Source organism: Arachis duranensis, chromosome 8 (genome assembly GCF_000817695.3).
Source record: "Arachis duranensis cultivar V14167 chromosome 8, aradu.V14167.gnm2.J7QH, whole genome shotgun sequence".
NCBI classification, from domain to species: domain Eukaryota; kingdom Viridiplantae; phylum Streptophyta; class Magnoliopsida; order Fabales; family Fabaceae; genus Arachis; species Arachis duranensis.
In genome coordinates, this window is record NC_029779.3 from 12,023,510 (window position 1) to 12,040,626 (window position 17,117).

The following is a 17,117-nucleotide window of genomic DNA, read 5'->3' on the forward strand; positions in this document are numbered from 1 at the left end:
TAATTTATATTTTTTTAGTTTTATTTAAAATATATTTTTTCTATTTTTATATATTATTTTTATTTTAGTAAGTAAATATTAATTTTATTATAAAATAACTAATAAGATCTATTCAAATATCTAAATTAAAATGATAGGACAATATAAAAAAATATTTAAATTGATGTCTATTTTATTAAATTTTTATCTAAAGGTGATTTTGAATAGTGTAATCCAAACAATATTTATTTTACTATAATCCATTTTGATACAAAAATTGTCAAACATAAATCATTTTAACATAAACTTATTTTTTTTTATCAAAATTAAGTTTGCAAAATCAATTTTATATAGCAGAACAAAACAGACTAATTCAGGGTCTTCAGATACGATGTCCCAAGATCAACCATCTCCTCTTTGCTGATGATTCCATCTTATTCTATAAGGCTAATCCTAAAGCATGTTCAAACATCTTGCATTTTATTGAATTCTTATGAAAGCATGAGTGGCCAGAGGATAAATCTTAATAAATCTGATGTATTCTTTAGTCACAACACTCCCTCCACTATTCGTACACTACTGGCTAACTCTATGAATATTAATCATATTGAGACTCAGGATAGATACCTTGGTTTGCCTTCTACCGTCCCTAAATCGAAAAAGGCTTCTTTTAGTATGATCAAAGAGAATGTTTGGAAAAGAATCCAAGGGTAGAAGCAATCTTCTATCATCGGCTGGTAGACAGATATTGCTTAAAGTAGTGGGAGAAGCTATTCTTATTTATATATTGTCTTGCTTCAAGTTGCCTAATGGTTTAATTTCAAAAATTCACTCTCTACTTTCTCAGTTCTAGTAGAGACAAAAGGATTCTGAAAGGCGGATGACTTGGATTAGCTGAGACACTATGACTTACCCACGAAGAGAATGAGGCCTTGGAATTAAAGATCTCAAAATCTATAATCTGGCGCTTTTAGGCAAACAATTTTGGCAACTCGTAACACAACCTACTTTCGTATTATCCAAAATCCTAAGAGGTAAATACTTTAGTAATGGTAATGCTATAACTGTAGAAATTGGAGTCTTACATTATTTGGAATGGAGAAGCATACTGGAAGACCGAAAGATTATTTAAAAAGGTCTTAACTAGATTGTGGGTACCGGAGAGAATATCCAAACCTTTGAGGATTCTCGGCTGCCTCCTGCGTATCCTTTAATGATTTTCGATATGTCAAACAGACAGGCTATTTCTGAGTTGGTTCCAAGAGTTAAAGACCTAATTACTGAAAACAGGAATTAGAACCAGAATCTCATTCAAGAATTATTTTTTCAAGACATTGCAGACATAATTTTGTCAGTTAAAATTCAGCAGAATAGGGATAAATTATAATGGAATTTGAACAAATCCAAGCAATATGATACAACTTCAGGTTACAGAACTGACTACTTATTTCACCATTCACCTCTGGAGCTTTTCGCTAATTATATGCAGCAGAAAAAATCATGGATTGATCCATCGAAGTTGAACTTGCCTCACAAAATTAAGCTATTTATCTGAAAAGCTCTCCATGGTCGACTTTCGGTGCTTTCTCAGAGTCACCACCGTATCCTATCTATATTGCCAATATGCCCCTGTTGTCATGAAGCAACAGAAACAATCACTCATTGTTTGATCGATTGCTCTACAATTAAAGAAGTATGGTCTTGGAGTTATCTTCGTGACTGTCTTTTCCCTCAGAGCCCTAACGACTTTTGGACGTGGTAGACTGCATCAACAAAGATGCTTAACCCGTTGAAGAATGCTGACCGTAATCCTCAATTGCTTGCCATCATTTGCTGGGACTGCTGGAAAGTTCGCAACCAGTTAATTTTTGAAGGTTCTACTTCAATTCTGTCTGTCATTCTAGCGAGTTCTGTCAAGTTGCTCTGTGAAATCCAAAGAACTCCCAATTTAGATCGTCATCTTCATGAGGTAATCTCTTAATTTCATTCAATTTAATTTATCATTTTTTTAAGATTTTTTTTCGTTTTTTGACCATGCACCATTGGATGAATACCTTTAGTATATTGTTTTGGAAAATTTCTACCTTTTATTATATTGTCCTACCTTTAGACATCTTTATATTTTATTTTTTAATAATTAATGAAATATAAACTACTATCTTTAGAAAAAAAAATTTATTTATAAACTGTAATCTAAACACACACTTTATAATGAAATTACCGTAGCGACAAAAAAAAAAAACAAATAATAACGAGATTATCGTTATTATCATAATGCAATAAGAAGCAAAATCATCCATATTCTAGTGCATTTTTTTCTAAAATTGTATACATAGTAGTGTTTAATTTGCTACTTCTAGATGGAACGAATTTTTGTTTTCGGTTTTTAGTATTGTTATGAAACTTTATACAAAAACTTAAACTGTTAAGTTGAATATATAATATAATTATATATCTCACCAATATCATTATTAATCAATAGAAGTCTATTGAGGGAATAGTTCTCAATTTTTTTTCTCAATTTATTGACAAAATCTAACTTTTTATTATTAAATATTTTTTTACATAATTTTTATTGATTCCACTTAAAAAATGTAACATAAAAAATCACAATTTATTCAATAACTAAAACAAAATTGAGAACTATTAAATTCAATGTTAATTAAAAAGTTGAATCGATGTAGTCTATTTTATCCTCAGACACCTTAAACTCAATTTCCCCTAAAAGAAAATTTCCGGAAGAACACACACATAGGTCAGCAAAAGTTATTATTTTTGGCTATTACTTTTAGCTATTGATTTATTTTTTTAGTTTAGTAATCTAATAATATATTTTTATTCACATTTTTAAATATCGATGACTAACTGCTAGCAAAAAATAACAAATTCTATTAGTTTCTAACATTTTTATATAGAGTAAATAGTCAAATTAGTCTCCAAAAAATTACTCATTTTTTAAATTATTTTATAAAAGATTTTTTTAATCAAATTCGTTCTTCAAAGATTTTAAGTTAATCATTTCGTCACTTCCGTTGCTAACAGCATCAAAATTTGTTGATATGACATTAAGTGACACCATAACACACACCTAGTAGTCCTAATTGGCAACTAATAATACACTACAAAAAAAATGCCTATCGACACACTTTTTTCTTGCCACGATTTTAAAGCATGGCCAAAAGTGGTCAATGGCCACGCTTTTATGAGGGTGGCCACTGATTTATGATTTGGCCACTTTTTTTGCCATGCTTCAAAAGCGTGGCCATAGAGAGATTTTAGCACGCTTTTATGAGGGTGGCGACTAAATAGAGATTTAGCCACGTTTTTTGCAATAGATAAAAGCGTGACAAAAAAGAAAACGTGCCGATAGATCGACAAAAGCGTGACGATAGAGCAACCGGCACACTTGCGGATGTGACCCTTTTAAAAGCGTGCCGATAGCTCAAAAAGCGTGGCAAAAGGCTATCTACATACTTTTTGCACTTTTCGGCACGCTTTAAAAGTGTGGCAAAAGGCTTATTTTCTTGTAGTGATAAGTTTATGAAATTAGATCAAATCAACTCCAATTTGAAAGATTCCAATGCTTCAAGTTTTTCTTCCAGTTAGGTTTCGATTTGATCTAATTTGATAAACTTATCGTGCTAATAGTCAATTAAGACTCTTATATATGTGTTGTAATATCACTTAACGTGTCACATTAATAAATGTTGATGCCGTCAACAACAAAAAATAATAGAATGACTAATGCGATTAATTAAAAATTTTGAAGGACGAATTCAATTAAAAAAATTTTTAAAAAATAATTTAGATAATAAATAATTTTTTATGGACGAATTTAACTATTTATGTTTTTTATATATGTAATAAATAAACAATAAAACTGATCATGATAGGTTAATTATAGTATAGATATACGGTCAGTCATACTCATAATCTCTTGTAATCAAGAAATCGTAAAGTACATTGGTTGCAATCCTGCAATAATTGCAACTATTATATTGAAGCAGTGCGGGTCGGCCTTTTTCATTATTCACCTAGTCTTGTCTTGCATTGAAATTTGACTGCACACCTTTATTTCAAATCAATTATTTCATAGTAACAATTTCAGTTCATGAAATCATGCGTGTGAAGAAATTAAACTAGCTAAGACCTAAGAAAGGTTGTATGTTTTTTTTTCCACCATATTTTTTGCAGGCGGAATTAATTTGTTATAGACTAAAGTTTATAAATAACTAATGAATTATTATATATATAAGACGAAATTTAAATTCTTAATACTTATTTAAATAGACGATCGAGTAAGTTGTTCACTCAACTAATTTAAATTAGATAAAAATGTTGTATAGTTAATCCATATGATATGCTACTCTCGAATAGAATCACATAATGCTAAAACTTCATGTCCATTCCACTTTATGTAGCTATCTCTGCAATACAAGAATGACACAAGTTGTGTTGTAGGCTCCATTAAAAAATAATGACACGGAATATATAATATAGCTATTCTTTTCGATTTTTTTTTCCGTCAGGATTCTTTTTCAATCCCTTTATGAATTATGAATTATGTGATATTTATTTCAGAAGGAAATTATTACAGACAAAGCCTAAAAAAACAACATACAAGATCTGAAGGTTATAAATGACTGATAACGGATAATCGAATGTTAGTATGTTACAGTTATCATCACCCAATCAAAGGGCTAACCAATAAAATCCATAAATGATCAATAAATATAAATTTCACTTTAAGATATAGTTCGTATATCTAACTCGAAGGTTATGTTTGATTTCCCAAGAACTTTATGTTAGCTACTTAGCTTTCTTCATGTTTGGTTTTAGCATCGTAGAGTTGCTTCTTTCTATTAACTCTTCTATTAAGTATTAACCGCTCCTTATTCTCCTTTTCAAACTGAATTTCAGTCTTTTGCACAGTTGGAGCGTCTTTACCGCCTCAGCCCAATCATACCATTCTTTTTGGTGATTCTTTCCATCTATTCAGAAGTATTTTTGTTCTTTTAAATTTAGGAGTTATTCGAATAAAATTATAAAGAATAAATTAGAGACATGATATTACTATCATATTTTAATTTTTAGTTTTTAATGTTCTGATACTGAAGATTTACACCACGTTCTTATTCTTAGTTTTTAATGTTCTGATGATGAAGGATGTTCCTATAAGGACTCCGACACTCGAATTAGCATCAAAAGAGAAACTAAGTTAGAGATCTTATCTTAGTACACGTATTTAGAATGGTGCATATATTACGAGATTATGATATTATAAGCTTCTCTTATATGAGTTGCGCTTTTCATGAACTATTCTCATATATTTGACATCTTATTATCATCTCTTTTCATACAATGCTCTTAGGCCTGTATATAGTCAATGTTGTAATATTTTTCTTTAATAGTAAAATGATCGTTACAATGTAACAATTATTAGGCATTAGAATGAGTTATGATGAGTTAGTACCAGTTAAATATCTTAGTATTTTTTTGGGAGCGAATCCGAAATTGGTCAAGACATGGAAACCTATTATAGACAAAGTAGAAGATAAACTTAATCTGTTGAAGGTTGTGGTAGGCTTAGAGAAGGGGGGTTGAATCTATGCCTTCCTTTTAAGTTGCTGTTATAACCCTTTTAGATCTACACTTTCAATTCTGATTCTGTTTGTACTCAGCAGCGAAAATTTATGAGACAATTTATTTTTGTCTCATGAATATCAGAAAACAGAACATATTAGAGAAGAGAAAAGCTAACACCAGCATATATCCTGGTTCGGTTGCCTTGTGCTATGCAACCAACGTCCAGTCTCCTCCACAACAATGGAGGAATTTCCACTGTAGTTAAAAGTATTACATACACCAATTTCCCATTCAAGTTCTAACCTAACTTGACATTGGCTATGCTAACACCTAACTATTCACTTAGTGCTAACCCAACTAAGAAAAGGATACCTAATAGGTACAAGATACAAGACACTTAACCAACCTAAAGAAATCAAAAAATAACTCTAGGCTTTTCTCTCAAGTGTATCACTCTGCCTTTTTTCACTCATGGCTTTTACTTGAGCTTTCTCACAATGCCTTTTCTCATAAGAAATTACAGAAAGATAAAATTAGAAAAGTACATTACAATCAGTAAAACATGAAGGAGATTGACTTCATCAACAACCTTTGTGCTATGCGAAAACCAGATTAGCAAGCCTCTGATTCAGTTCTTCAAACTGGCGGAATGCACCTTTGATTAGGTTACGCTATCCAGTTAGTTGAACTCTCTCAAAGAACACTTCTCAGAACAAAACCTCAATACTCTGGTTATCTCTCCTTGCCTTCTGAATGAACAGCAAGCTTCTTTTATCTCCTTGCATGTTCCTTGGTCCTTCTTCCAAGGTCAACACCTTGAGCCTTGAGCTTCACCAACCCACAGATTCACTTTTTCTCCTTAATTCCTAGATTAAAAACTTTGCTTCTGACTTTTCTATCTTGACCGAAAGCTATAAAGCAGCAACCACATGAGTCTTCCAATAGTCAACTTGATCTGAGCCCTTGAAAACCAACTTGGTCCCCAAGTCATATTTAAGACCGTGGATACACAGCAGAGAAGAACAGAAACTAGCTTTCCTTTGTATCCCATTTCAGATAGAGCAGAGAGTTCGGAAGAAGAGAAGAAGATCTGATGCATGCAAGAGGAAATGGGTTACCTTTAACCTAAGCTTGATTTGGTTTGAACTTGGTGATTTGACGTCTGCCTTTCAAGCTTAATCCTTCTCTCTCTTGCTTCTTTGGTGATTAGCTTAGTGAAGAAGCTCTTTCTCTCTTTCTAACTTTTCTGAGTTTCTGACCAACTCACAGAGGTGAACGTTGCTTTTGGTTATATAAAAGAGAGCGATTTGCTTTTCTGAAATCAGATTGGGCTTGGATCGGGTAGTGATATGCTTGGCCCGTTTTGATTTCTTTGGCTTCTTTCTTTGCTTTTCCTTGGGCTTTTAATTTTTCTTTCAACCCAACTTCCTTGCTGATTGCTTTTCATTCCATTTGGGCTATTGAGTTTTGGCCTGCAACAATAAACAATTAGTAATAAGTAATTATAATTAATCAACACTAATTATTTATTTTACCCAAAAATAATGTTTGTCATCACTAATTAATTTAGTTAATTTCTTAACTCAACATCTGTGGAAAGCCAAAACGATTAATAAAGCTGGTAAGCTGGTACTCATCAAATCTGTGCTTAATAGTCTGCCGGTTTACTATCTTAGCTTATATAGGATGCCCAGAGCAGTAGCAGATAAGTTGATATCTTTGGAAAGGAGGTTCTTGTGGAGTAATGAGGATGGAAGGGATGGGGTACCTTTGGTAAGGTGGGATATTGTGCAAGCTCCAAAACGCTTCGGGGGTTTGGGCGTGGGCAATGCAGTGCTCCGAAATACAGCATTGTTGTTTAAGTGGTGGTGGCGGTTTTCAAAGGAGGATTGCCCATTATGGAAGAAAATTGTGGGCTCCTGCAATGACTTAAAGCCAAATGTCCTTCTTTCTTGTCAGCCGATTCCTAATACAAAGGGTTCGTGGAGGGACATTTGTCAATTGCAGATAAGAGAACAACAAGCGAGAGATAAGATGGTCATATGGTTATCATTAGAGTTAGGAGATGGTATAAGAATTTGTTTCTGGGAAGATAAGTGGCTACCATGTGGTGTGTTGCAGGATGTATTTCCAAGTCTTTTTTTCGGTTTCAAATCAAGTCGGATTTGTTATAGGGGATTGTGGGTTCTGGGATGGGCTGGAGTGGATATGGAACTTTCATTGGAGAAGAGTACTATTCCAATGGGAGTTAGAGTTAGTTAACCAACTTCATGGAGTTCTACAATCTGTCAGGTTAACAAGTGAGAGGGAGGACATAATAGTATGAAAATTTGGTAGATCAGGAGTTTACTCTACTAACTCATTTGTGCAGGATTTGCAGGCTGAGACTCTCCCGGAGGACATTACGAGTTATAGTTTCACTAGATATATATGGAGAGGACTAGTACCACCAAGAGTTGAGCTATTCACTTAGTTTGTGTTAGTTGGTAGGGTCAATACTAAGGAAAGATTGATTAGATTGGGCATTATTGATCACAAGGATATGATTTGTGTTTTATGTAAAAAAGAAACTGAGAATAATTTCTACTTATTCATTGGTTGTGAGTTCATGTGGCAGGTGTGGTGTGCTTGGATATATGCCTATAATAAATTTTGGTCTATTCCAGGAACCATTAAGCAACACTTTGAGAGTTGGACACGAGCTCCTGTAAGAAAAGTCGAACGTAACAGGTGGCTGATTAGTTTTTTGCTATTATTTGGAATACGTGGTTAGAAAGGAATGTCAGAATTTTCAAGAATCAAGAAACATGCATTGCGGAAGTTATTACCAAGTCGATTAGGAGCTACAAAGAGTGGGTTGCCTTTGTTTAGTCTAGTTGTTGATGGCAATGCCAGAGATAACTTCAATTTTTTGTTTAGTGTTTGTATTGTAACTCTGGACTTTCTAAATGCTCCACCTCACTGTGTTGAGCTTCTTATTTCAAAAAAAAAAACATGATTAGTATCCTCTTGTAATATATTTTTTAGGATCCGAAAGAATACTTAATCATCAAACCGATTCCTTAGTATTGGGCTTATAGAAATATTTCATATCTCAAACCAAACGTCTCATCTTTTAAAGTAAAAACTTTTATTTTGCTTACTTTTCTTATAAATTCGAGCTCTAACTATAATTTCTATCAATCGTAGATTACTTCCTTGAATTTTGAGTTTGGGAGTTAGATTTTTTAATCAAAGTGTGCATATTGTGATTCTAGAATTAATAGTCACATTTTTATTCCTTGAATGTCAAAATGATTTTTTTAATTTTTTTTATTTTTTGGTTTTATGGACTTCTCACGGTGGGTACCCCCAACTCATAGCTTGTACGCTCGAATGTCCGAATTTTCGAGATTCCAACAAAGACATATCAAAATAAATTTAAGTTATCAGAATCAATATTTATTAAATTTACTATGCTTGAAATAGTAACTCAATCATGAAAACATTGAGTTTAAAATAAAGAAATTATTTCTCTTAAAATAATTGCTTAATAAATTTTTTATTTCAAGTACAATTTATCTAAATGAAACTTTCTCCTATCTAAAGCAATTGTTTGGACAATTGGATGATGAATTTTTCTAATTTAGATTAGTTGACTCATGAATTTTTTTAATAAACAATTATACAAATATTATTCCTTTATTTCTATCCACAAATTTTCTTATTATTTTTAAATAATAATATGCTTTAAAATATTTTATAAAAATTTAAATAAAATAAATCATATCTTTATGTATCTAAGTATGGATGTGGTTTGACTTTAAGGAGGTTAGTTAGGATTTTTAACATAAGAATGAGTTTTCGCTTCCAACTTTGTAAACTTTGATTTCTGGGTGTCAAATTGTATTTTTTGTGATAAATTTGTAATTTGTTTTGTTTTTTTACTTCACAACTTTACATTGTTATTAAGCCTCCAAATTATTGACCATATAATTGGTTTACCAATTATAAGCATTTGAAGCGTATAGTGATATGGTCACAAATTTAAATTTGTAAACCTTTTCATCTTGTTAGTAGAATTTTTGTATTATGTGCTTTAATGCTTGTCTTTTGTGATCATACATTCTTTGCTCTTTTTTCTATGTTGTTCATCTTGTGAATATGTGTTGTGCTAAACTCATCTCGGAGTAGAACTTAAAATGAAAAGAATGTAACAAGAGTGTCCCCACAGACGGCATTATTGTTTAGAAGTATTTTTGTTTTTCCGAGTTTAGGAGTTATTTAAACAAAATTGTAAAGAGTAGGTTAGAGATGCGATGTTGCCGCCATCCTCCTATTCCGAGTTTCTAATGTTCCGATGGTGGGGGTGTTTACAAGGACTCCAACACTCAAGTTAGCATGGATTATAAGAAAAACTAAGTTAGAGATCATACTTTAGTGCATGTATTTGGAATAGTACATATATTACGAGGTTATGATGTTATGAGCTTCTCTTGTGTAGATTATTGTTCCTTTCATAAGCTATTCTCATCATAAGATACTTGATGTCTTAGGCCCAGTTTGGGTAAATAATTTAAATAAATTCTTCTGGAAAAAGAGATTAAAGTATAGAGGAGTGCTACACATACAAGTCATTTGGTTTATAAGTCATACAAGTTGGGAGAAACCTAACAAAAAGCACGCTGGCCCATATACGATTTTCATGGCGTGATTCGCGTTCCTCCTTCTCCTCCTCCTCTTCCTTCTTCTTCTCCTACCCTTTTCTTCTTCCTCCATGAAAACGAGTTTCTTGTCAAAATTGTTCGATCTCCTTCGTGCGTTCTCTTTTTGCCTTTTCATTCGTTGTTTTATCTGCGTTTATCATTGGTATTCTTGCTTCATTTTTTTCGATTTTCATGGTTTCTGAAATCAAGCTTTGAAATCGTTTTGAAGATCATGGAACTTCAGAAATACACCCAAACAATTATAGAAATACACCCAACCGATTACAGAAATACACCAAAACGGTTACAGAAATACACCCAAATGATTACAGGAATTCACCCAAACGATTATAGAAATACACCCAAAGAATTATAGAAATACACCCAAATAATTACAAAAATACACCCAAAGGATTTAAAAAATACACCCAAAATTCGTTGAATTATACCTTATGCATAATTCAGAACTCTTCCTCTTTCTCCTCCTCATCTTCTGGTGCTTCTTCTTCTTCTTCATTTTCTTATTTCATATTCTCATAATTTTTTTTGGGAGGAAAAAATCAAATAAAGAAGAAAAAAATACATAATGTTGTAAAATCAAAAGAAGAACGAAGAGAAACACGACGATGAAGATGAAACACTTCAAAAACGGCAAAAGAAGAAGAAGGAGAAGAAAAAGAGGAGGCATGGAGAAAGAAAAAAAAAAGAAGAAATAAATAACTTGTATGACTTGTATGGGAAAACGCTTGTATGTAGAGAATTCCTCTAAAGTATAAGGACTTTTATTAATAGCAGCTAATAAATAAGTTATTTGTGTTTGGATTTTTAACTATAGAAGTACTTATTTTAAAGTTGTAGCGTTTGGATAAATAATTCAAAAAATACAATTTTTTTACACAAGGGAATGGGTATTAAAATAACAATGATAACAAATACTTTCCATTATTGAAGATTGATTTTACATAACCAAATCACTAAGATTACAATCGATTAGGCAATTGATTCTTTATTTGTTCTCTAATTAGTTCCATTTTTCTAGCGCTTTTAGCATTCGGTTCTTCCCGTGTAATATCATTAGAAACTGGTTCTTCTACTTCACCTTCACCTTCACCCATAAGATCAAAATTTTCATGAAATTCTTCAAATTGTTCACGCTTGTGTCATTCCGTCGAATAAAATTGTGTAAAGCCATACAAGCACCAATAATTCTAACTTGTGTGTCTAAGGAAAATGATGGTATAGCACCGAAAATTTTCCATCTTGCTTTACAACATCCAAATGAGCGTTCAATTGTATATCTAAGGCTAGAATGATAGTAGTTGAGTATTTCATTTCTTCCTCTTGCTTTGGGACCAATCTAAAATGCAGAAGATGGTATCTGTGACCTTTATAAGGACCTAAGAATCCCATAAAACACGGATAGCCAGAATTTACCAAGTAGTACTTATCTAGCAAAAATTTAGTGCACCAAAAAATCAGTTAATAAAAATAAAGAGTTTAATCTAATATAAATAATATCAGTCTCAAATATGCTAACTTTTAGGAGGAAGAAGGAAATGAAGACTTTGTCTATGCACAGCTTGATTGAAAATTTTAGTATCGTGTGCAGATCCCTCCCAGCCTGCCCATATAAATGTGAAACACATGTTAAAATCACATACTGCTATCACATTTGTAGTTGTGATCCTCTTTCTACCAATGTATGAAATTTTCTTGTCGGCAGGAACAACAACAGGTATATGAGTTCCATCTATTGCACCAATGCAATTTTTAAAATATGAATAATATCTTTCATCATTTTTAATTTCTACTGGAGTATCTGTGAATTGTGAATTAGTTGGTTGAATAATATGTTGAGCAAGCTTGCAAACAGCATCCAATACACAATGACATTGTCTAGAAATAGTTTCCCCTGAATGTTGGAATCTCTCTTCTGCATTACGTATTGAACCTGGTTGTCCAATGATATATAAAAATATCATTGTTCTGAAAACCTAATCGGACTCGTCGGTTCAATCAGGTTAACCGGGAACCGGTCATCTGGCTGGTTCGGATGATGCCAAAAACTGTTTGGCAAAAAATCGATAAAAAATCGGTCGAACCGACGGTTAACCATTAAACCAGTAAAACCGGTCGGTTTTTTGACAGTTTTCAAAGGTTAAAAATAAAAAAAAAATTTAAAAAACCTATATAAAAACTACCCACTACCCAGTTACCCCCCCTCTCTCTCTCTCTCTCAGAAGAAAACCCTAATACCCCTCTCTCTCCCTCTATGAGTTCCAGTGCCGCCACTACCCCTCTGAGTTCCAGTGCTGTCACCATCAACAGTAGCATCACCTTCTCAGCTTCTCTGTCATTGTGGTTTCGTCAATCCCGACTTTGTCCTCGTCTTCGTTGGCCGCCCCTCTTCTCCTCCTAGATCCCTTCTTCTTGCATCGCCAGGTCTGCTCGAAGTTGTTGTTGGTGTCGTCAAGCCACTTCTATCCATGTCGTCGTCGGCCTCCATGAACTTGTCTCTGTCCTCATCGTCTTTGTCCGTCTTTGTCTTCGATCCCTTTCTCTGTCGAACTCACAGCGAAATTCGAACGTTTTTCTGCCGCCGTGGACTCTTTGCTCACTCTGCCGCCATAGAAAATTACAGAATTTGATTATGTTGCTCTCCCTGTTTCTTGAGTTCTTCGGTAGTTTAATTTATTTTCTTATTTTGTTAATTATAATGATTATGATTTGCTGTTTTTTATATTCTGGATTCTGATGGTTGGATAGATTGAACTCTGATTGTTGTAATTTGTTACTGCAATTTGATTTCCTAATCTGTTTGTTTTGATTTCATATATTTTTGTAATTCTGTTTGTTTGTTCAAATTATGATTATGTTTGTTCAAAATTTAAATTATGATCATGTTTGTAAATTCAATAGTGATTGGTTATTACTGATTTGTTTCAATTGTTTGTTATTTTTTATTATTAGGTTGTAGATTGAAATTTTAAATTTTAAATTTTATTAGATTAAATTTTATTAAAATTTAAATATTTAAAATTATATATTAAGTTTTTAATAATTTTATTTAATATTTAATTAGATCGGTTGAACTTCGGTTAAACCCCAGTCGAACCATTAAACTAGTAAACCAGTCACCTCATCGGTTTATTGATCGGTCCGATTCTCGCAACCTTAAAAAATATACCTACTTGTTCATGAATTCTAATCCCTTTTGTTGTCTTTAGATTATAAGTATTTTGTAAAACATCACAGAGATGAAGGAATACAAGCTTTTTCATCCTAAATTGTTGGTAGTAATGAATAGGATATCCATTTAAAAGTTCATTTACCCAACTACTTCCTGTTAACCTTGAAGTTCTTCGTGAAATTTTCACAACGTACTTTAGAAAATAATCAATACAAGTTGCGATTGTTATTAAAGTCATTGCTTCTTCTTACGTTTGACTGCGACCTTTTGTTTGTTTTCAAATTCTTCGTCTGACACATTTGTGTTTGATATCAAATTTTCAGCTGACAAATTTTCAGTTGAGCTGTTAGATATCCTGTTATACAAATATTTTAAACTAATATCAAATAATAAACACTAATTACACTTGTGTGTCAACCACAATCTTCAAATACACACTAGTTCACATCTTAAATATAAAATAGTAAACAACCATAAAAAATAATAAAAAATATAACCATAGAAAATATTTTTTGAACAACACATAAATATATTAAAAAGAGATATTCTAGCAAAACAGCTTTAAGAACTAGACACATTTGCTAAACTATGAGTCTTCAACTAACCAAATTGTAAGGCAGAATCTTCTAGTCCCATAAAAATCTCTCTATTTAACCTTTTTGCCATTAATCTTGTAGCTATAAAAAATATATCACTCCCCACTTCTAATTTAGGTAATTGTTTAAGAACAGCTAAACAAGTAGATATATTTGAAAGCTTATTTCTATGAGCTATTTTGTTGGCCTTTTCTTCTTCAAACACATTAATTATACGTTCTAGTTGAGTTGAAAGTTGAGAGGCTTCAAACCCTTTTCCATCCTTTCTTCTCTTTTGTCTCATTGCACTAGGAAGCGTTAATTCATCATTTAACTCATCTTCTAAACCTTCTTCTTCATTACCATTATCTTCGTCATTATATCTATCGTTATAACTATCATTTATATCTTCAGAAGGTGTCCATGCACCTAAACTACTAGCTACAACCTCTTCAAAAAAGAACTCCATTTCATCAAGATGTTTGTGACCTTCCTCTCTAAATTTTGCCACATCAGGATTTTCCTATGAGACGATAAAATGACAATTAAAAATCTCTTGATAAAATTGATATTTCTGAAATAGTTTTAAAAAATGCAACATACTTGAATCTTAGCATCCCACCAATCATCACTTGCTTGTATGGTCTTCTTAATAGGATCTCAACTAAGACCGTCTCCTTTCCTTTTAGTTTAGCCCATAGTTTTCATTCTCTTTTCATAGTCTCCCACATATTTTTAAATTATTTAGACTCATAATTTAAACCAGTCTCTTTCAAAAATTGTTTTTAAATTTGCCCAACCAATTTTGTTAAAATGTGTTTCAGGTCTATTTCTAGCCACCATCTCTTCTTTACATATTTTCATGAATATAACAGTATTTCATTCATTTCAATCAACTTTAAATTTTTTTTCGAATGTGCTGCTTTCATGAATTTGTTGGGAAAGAACATAAAAAAAATAAACAAACATTTCATAAATGAAGAGATACATAGAAAATGGAGAAATACGTAAAAAAATTGGATGGTGTCCAGTATAGAATCTCATTATTCATTATTTTCTTTTTTCTATTTAATTTTGGTTTTAATTATAGAATTAAAGACGATAAATTACACTTTATTCTGTTAAGTGTTAAAAAAATGGAACAATCCATTTTCGATCGCTTCGATAGATTCTTTACTCTATCTCATGTTTTTTTTAATTATTTAAATAAATATTTAAAAAATTTATTTTGAAAAATGCGTGCGCACGATGAGAGATGAAGACGAAAATACACAGGCTCATTTCACAGGAATTCCCCGCGAAATGAAATTTAACCCCATTTAGGCTGAGCCACCTGTGAAATGAGAGTAGACATAGCATGGCCAGTTCTGGACTGGCACCAATGAAATGGAGAATATTTATTTTTTTATATTGGATTATGAGTGATAAAATTTTTAAAGATGATATAAATTATATGTTATATATTATTGTAGATATTTACAAAACGTCAAATAACGTTTTCTCTTTATATAATTAAAATAATATTTTTTTATAAAATGTCAATAACATTTTATCTTTTTATAATTAAATTTTTTTTTATAAAACATCAATAATATTTTATATTACTATTATAACAGTATAAAATATTAAAATAATCAAATATTATTGTATTTCACACTAAAATTAACCATATCAAAAATTTTAGCTTGAAATGGAAGGCATATCAAGCCTGATCTATGCCAAATGGTAAAGGTGCCAAATCTCACCATTTCAAGTTTTCAACGGCCGCAAATAATAATAATAATAATAATAATAATAATAATCTCATTCATTTTGTAAACATTTTAATCATAGAATTAATTTTTTCTCTCTTATCCGTGGCTTACGCGCTCCTTCTTCCTCAAATTTTTTTCACAACTACAAGCCTTCAACCCTTGCTAAAAATATTGGTCCCTTTTTCATTGTATATTCAAAATTATTGTCCTTTCCAAAGTTCACCACCCACCTCAACCAATGCATGCTTGTACAGCGCATTAATTTTGAGTATAAAATGAAGATCGGAGACCAATGCTTTCAACCATAGGTACTTAGGTAGGAGGGAAAAAAAATTTGTGATTAAAAAATTTATAAAATAAGTGAGATAAATATTTAAAAAGTTTTTAATTGATTGGATGATGCACATTAAATAGACAATAATTTTTATGAATAATATGAATAATAGATTCTAAAATTGATCCAATAAAATAAAAAAATATTTTATTTTAAATTATCTTTTAAATTCTAACATTAAGATAACTATCTGCACATCTAATAAATTAAATATTCAATCATTATTAATTGTATATGAGTAAACCGAATTAAAAAAAATAACCACCATCCAACTAAAAATTAACATAATTATCTACATACCTATTAAATTAAATATTTAATATATTTATTATTCATATTGTTTAATATTTTTATTATCTTCTATTTCTATATTATTCCTTATTGTTTATCTTATGAAACGGTACTTCAGTTGAGTTGTAAAATACATCGTGTGTGACATATTTCAAACACTATACTTGTTCAATATTTATATGATAAGTATGTTTTTATATTCAAGTGACATAAAAAATAGTTCTTTAAATACATTTAAATGGACCCAAATACTAACGTGGTATTTAACCTATGTTTTAACTATATATTTTTAATATAAGTTTAAAAATACAATATATTATTATTTATTAAAAATTATATATCTTAAATAGTGTATATATATACAAAGTGTGTTTCTATATCTCAATTGAAAATTACTGTGTTCTTATATCTCTTATCGTTTGGTATTTTTAATTCATGTCGGCATCTATGCCATTTATCTAAAGTTCCTCTACTTCAGCAATGAAATACTCAACAGTGACATGCTCCTAACTAAAAGTGGATTTACTTGCCTACCCAATAGGATATATATGGCTCTAAATATGACTTTTGTCTCATTAATTTTATTAGATTTACCCCCATGATGATGCACGGACATTGCAGGGTACTATATCATACGAGAGACATAGATACACAAATTTTAAAATTTTATAAGACGGATATAAATATATAATATAAAATATTTTTTAATAAATTATAATAATA